We start from the raw sequence: 6,000 nt of genomic DNA, 5'->3' as shown, positions 1-6,000 counted from the left end.
GAAAATTAAACAATCACTTAGAAAATTCAATAGTCGGATTTTCCTAACTTAATTAACCCTAGGTAAAACGCTCAGTGGGAGAAAAATGGATTATATGATACTTCATTTTATCCTCTTTTCCATTTCTCCTCAAACTTCATACCTTGAGATCTATATTCGGCCTCGAGGCACTATGGGTGTCCTCATACGAGTGACATTTGTATAGATCAATATCAAGGTGAATGGAAAGAGTGTTTATAGTAAGTGAGAGCGGGACGTGTGACAACACATCCCTCGATCTCTCTCATTAGTTTGAAGTAAAGTTTCATGCATGGCCTCGTGGCACCGTGGGTGTCCCACTAAAGGATGGAATTTTTGCATGACGCTTTATTCAAACTTTAGCAATGGATAGGGTTGCTTTAGTTTCATATCCCAATCGGGTTTTCCCTACGGTGGGCTGATTGGGGCGAAACTCTAGGACCTAAAATGAGAGGTTACACTTACAAGAATTGTTAAGCGAGTTTAACAAATTCTGGACCAAACAATGGTGATTGATAATTACAGTAACAAGGTGTTGTTCTGTCTATTAGTTGAGAATGTCTCATTTTAGTGAAGGGGCACTTGATCATCCTACAATGGATTTTGTCCTATCTCACTAATACATCATTGCAAATAGATATCACTTAGGATACATTAGACTATTTTGCTAAAATTGATTGGTTGTCTTGTTGGTTTAATGCAAATAGACTAATAATAAATCTTTTATATGATTTCAACAATCTTTTATCAATATGACTTCCGCTACATTAAATTACTCGTCGCTAATAAATTAACGGGCGAAAATTACACCTCATGGAAAAATACGATCAACACAATACTTATAATCGACGACCTTCATTTTTTCCTTATGGAGGACTATCCTCCCATTCTAGCTCCAAATGCTGCACAAAATGTTCGAGAAGCATATGAGCGCCGGATACGGGCAAACGAAAAGGCCCGAGCGTACATCTTGGCAAGCCTTTCCGAAATCTTGGCCAAGAAGCTTAAGCACATGCTCATGGCCCATGAGATCATGGAGTCCTTAAGGAGAATGTTCGAACAACCGTACGCATAACTCAGACATGACGTTCTCAAACACATTTTCAATGCCCGTATGCAAGAAGGGGCATCTATTGGAGAACATGTTCTCAACATGATGGTCCACTTCAACGTGGTAGAGATGAATAGGTCCATCATCGATGAAGCCAACCAGGTTAGCTTCATTTTGAAATCTTTACCTAAAAGTTTCATTTTGAAATTTTACCTAAAAGTTTTCTACACTTCTATAGCAATGTTGTTTTGAACTGGATTGACTCCAACCTAACTACCCTCTCCAACGAGTTACAAACCTCCAGACCTTGATGAAAAGCAAAGAACAAAAGGGTGAGGCAAATGTTTTTCATCCTTTAAGAAGTTCCACGTGAAGGAACTCTTATTCAAGAGTACCTATGAGTGAAAGTGGATCTTTCCAATTCATTGTGACGGAATTTTCACATATACATTCAAACATACAAATATGCATTCACAACGCTAAATTACTGGCATGCTTAAAGGAACAATAAATAAAAGACCGAGAGATCATACCAGTTGAAGACTTTTCTTCACAGCAAATCTCGCTTTCGCTAGAACAGCAAGCTATCATTCAACAACTCCTAATCATCTACCTCGAACAGTCTCCACATGAACAGAAGGAAACAGGGACGACACCACCACTCAGAGCCCTCAGCATTCTCGGAGTGAGAATCCAAAGGGTGGGTTTTGTTCAGATTTGGTAGAAGGAAGGAGGAAGGAAGATTGTATACAATGATCAAACAAGTGGGAGAAAGGCTCGCCTATCAAACAAGTGGGATTTGGTAGAGGGAAGGAGGAAGGGAGATTATATATCACAAGCATTCGTACAAAACTGTTTACAAACTACAGAACATGAGACTTGAGGGCATCAACCCTAACACCATAGAGGTTCGACCTCTGTACCTTCTTTCTCTGGCACTAAAAAGTGAAAGAAGAAGAAAGGTGGAAAGGGGAAAGCTAACCCACCAACTGCTGCCCAAAAGGGTAAGAATGCCAAGGTTGCAAAGGGAATTTGTTTCTATTGCAACTGGGAGGGACATTGGAAGAGAAACTGTCACAAATACTTGGAAGAAAAGAATAAGACCAAGCAAGGTAAATGTGATTTGCTTGTTTTGGAAACATGTTTGGTGGAGAATGATGATTCTGCATGGATTATAGATTCTGGCACCACTAACTACGTTTGTTCTTCATTTCAAGGAATTAGTTCCTGATAGAAACTTGATGCTGGTGAGATGATGATGCGAGTTGGAATTGGACATGTCATCTCGGCTGTGGCAGTGGGAGGTCTCCAATTAACTTTACAGAATAAATTCATTTGACTAGAAAATGTGTATGTAGTTCCTAGTTTAAAAAGGAACCTAATTTGTGTAAAGTGTTTATTAGAACAATCTTATTTTATCAACTTCCATGTAAATAAAGTGTTTATTTCTAAAAATGGTGTTGATATTTGTTCTGCAAAACTGGAAAACAACCTTTATGTGATAAGACCGTTAGCAACTAAAGCCCTCCTTAATACTAAAATGTTTAAAATTGTTATAACTCAACATAATAGACTTAAAATTTCTCCTAAAGAAATGCCCAATTTTGGCACCTAAGGTTAGGACACAATAGGATTGAGAGGTTGGTGAAGAATGGACTTCTAAGCGAGTTAGAAGAAAATTCTTTACCTGTGTGTGAGTCATGCCTTGAAGGCAAAATGACTAAAAAACTCTTTACTGGAAAAGGTCACAGAGTCAAAGAACCTCTAGAGTTGATACATTCAGACCTCTATGGTCCGATGAATATTAAAGCAAGGGCAAGTTTTAAATATTTCATCACCTTTATTGATGATTATTCAAGATTTGGGTATGTTTATTTAATGCAACATAAGTTTGAATCTTTTGAAAAGTTTAAAGAATTCAAGGTTGAAGTTGAAAATGCATTAAATAGAACTATTAAGACATTTCGATCTGATCGAGGTGGAAAGTTTATGGATCTGACATTCAAAAATTATTGGATAGAACATAAAATTGTATCCCAACTCTTAGCATCTGGTATACCTCAGCAGAATAGTGTATCAAAAAGGAGAAATTGAACCATGTTGGACATTGTTCGGTCTATGATGAGTTAGGCTTCCTTACCTGACTTGTTTTGAGGTTATGCAGTAGAAACTGCAACATATATTTTAAACTGTGTTCCATCCAAAATGGTCACCAGAGCACCATTGGAGTTATGGAATGGTCGTAAAGCTAGTTTACGTCATTTCAGAATCTGGGGTTGCCCAGCACATGTGTTTGAGGTAAATCTTAAGAAACTGGAATCTCGTTTAAAATTATGTCTATTTGTAGGCTACCCTAAAGGAACGAGAGGTGGTTTCTTCTTCGACCCTAAAGAAAACAAAGTGTTTGTATTGACAGATGCTACTTTTCTTGAAGAATACCACATAAGGAAGCATGAGCCTCATAGTAAAATTGTGTTGAATGAACTTTCTAAAGAAATTAATGAACCTTCAACAAGAGTTGTTGTAGAACCCGAAACCTTAACAAGAGTTGTTGAAAGTGGATCATCTAGTAGGTCAACTTCTCCTCAAGTGTTGAAGAAACCTCGACGCAGTGGGAGGGTTGCGAACCCACCTATCGATTATATGGGTTTAATGAAAATTCTAGCTATGGTAACTAACAGAGATGTTGAGGATCCATTGTCTTACAAGAAGGCAATGAAGTATGTTGACAAAGATTAGTGAATTAAAGCTATGGATCTCAAAATGGAGTTGATGTACTTCAATTTGGTCTGGGATCTTGTAGAACTAGTGGCAAAGGGATCTACAAGAGTTGATGGGGTTATACCTATAGGTTGCAAATGGATTTACAAGAGAAAATAGGGTACTGATGAGAAGGTGCAAACCTTCAAGGCTAGACTAGTGGCATAGGGATATACCCAGGTCGATGAAGTCGATTATGAGAAGAGTTTCTCACCTGTTGCCATGTTAAAGTCTATCCGGATCCTCTAGTCCATTGCCTTATATTATAACTATGAGATTTGGCAAATAGACGTTAGGATTACCTTTCTAAATGGCAATCTTAAGGAGACCATTTATATGGATTAACCCGAGGGATTCATAATCCAAGGTCAAGAGCAAAGGTTTGCAAGCTTAATCGGTCCACTTATGGACTAAAGCAAGCTTCTCGATCTTGGAACATAACGTTTGATACTGCGATCAAATATTATGGCTTTGATCAAAATGTTGATGAACCTTGTGTACACAAGAGGATCATCAACAGTTCACTAGCTTTCCTAGTGTTATACATAGACGATATCCTACTTATTGGGAATGATGTAGGTCTACTGATTGAAGTTAAGAACTGACTAGCGACCCAATTCTAAATGAAAGATTTGGGAGAGACTCGGTTTGTTCTAGGAATTTAGATCTTTTGAGATCGAAAGAACAAAACGCTAGCTCTAAGAGAGGTTTACTACCTTTCAGGCATGGAGTTATCTTGTCTAAGAAACAGTGTCCTAAGACACCTCAAGAGGTTGAGGAAATGAGACGGATCCTCTATGCATCGGTTATTGGCAGCTTGATGTATGCGATGTTATGTACTAGATTTGACATCTGCTATGTGGTGAGATAGTCAGTAGATATCAATCTAATCCAGGATTTGATCATTGGACTGCTATTAAGAACATCCTCACGTATCTACGGAGAATGAAGGACTACATGCTTGTGTATGGTTCTAAGGATCTGATCCTTACTGGATACATAGATTTTTATTTTCAGACTGATAAGGATTCTAGGAAATCCACATCAGGATTAGTATTCACTCTTAACAGAGGGGTAGTAGTTTGGAGGAGCACTAAGCGAGGGTGTATTGTTGACTCCACTATGGAGGTCGGGTATGTTGCGATTGGTGAAGCTTCTAAGGAAGCTGTTTGACTTTGGAAATTCTTGACGGATCTAGAAGTCACTCCAGACATATTAATAGTGGTGCTATCGCTAATTCCTGAGAGCCTAAGAGTCACAAGCGTGACAAATACATCAAGCGAAAGTATCATCTCATCCGAAAGATTGTACATTGAGGGGATGTGTTCTCACGCCGATAGCTTTGAAGGATAATATTGTTGATCTATTTACAAATGCCCTCACGGCTAAGGTATTTGAGAGTCACCTGCAGAGTATGGTCTATAGGACGGGCCACGTTTAGAGTAGGGAAAGTGGGAGATCTATACTGAGCGGTTTATGCCCTAGTTTATTTATTAGTGTACTTTTAATTTTAATATGACTTTTACATTGTATGCCCTACAAGCTTTAGGTCAAGTGGAAGATTGTGGGGGTTGATGCCCTAAAACTCGTAGGGTTCCATAGTTTGTAATTGTAATGCACAAACATTTTATTTATGTAATAAAATATGTGATGTTTTATTTCAAAATTAGTTGCATTAACCACAAACCAATAAACTAACATCCAAGGTTATCTTGTAGTTGTAAGGAACTAAGGTCTAAGTGTTGTTCTTGTTGGGGTTGATGCCCTAAATCTTGTGGGTCTCATAGTTTGTAATTGTAATGCACAAACATTTTATTTATGTAATAAAATATGTGATGTTTTATTTCAATATTAGTTGCATTAACCACAATCCAATAAACTAAAATCCAAGGTTACCTTATAGCTTAAATATGTATGTAGAGACATGCGGGTGGATCATGTTTAAGTGATAACCGAGATGATCTATAGTAGATGGATAAGGTTGGATACCTTATCCTAGTGGCACTACGAGTATGGCTCGCTTTGTAGATGTTATAAATGTTGTAAAGTGCTATAAATGATCTAATCCTAATCAATCACGTGGAGACATGTGAGCGAGGATATTCTATACAAATGAGTTTGTATAAGACCAGACCACGAAATCTTTAGTCTCATTATATAACACTGTTCAT

The sequence above is a fragment of the Benincasa hispida genome, chromosome 1 (genome assembly GCF_009727055.1).
Source record: "Benincasa hispida cultivar B227 chromosome 1, ASM972705v1, whole genome shotgun sequence".
Taxonomy (NCBI): Eukaryota; Viridiplantae; Streptophyta; class Magnoliopsida; order Cucurbitales; family Cucurbitaceae; genus Benincasa; species Benincasa hispida.
The sequence above is the reverse complement of the archived record's forward strand: the minus strand, read 5'-3'. Positions refer to the sequence as shown.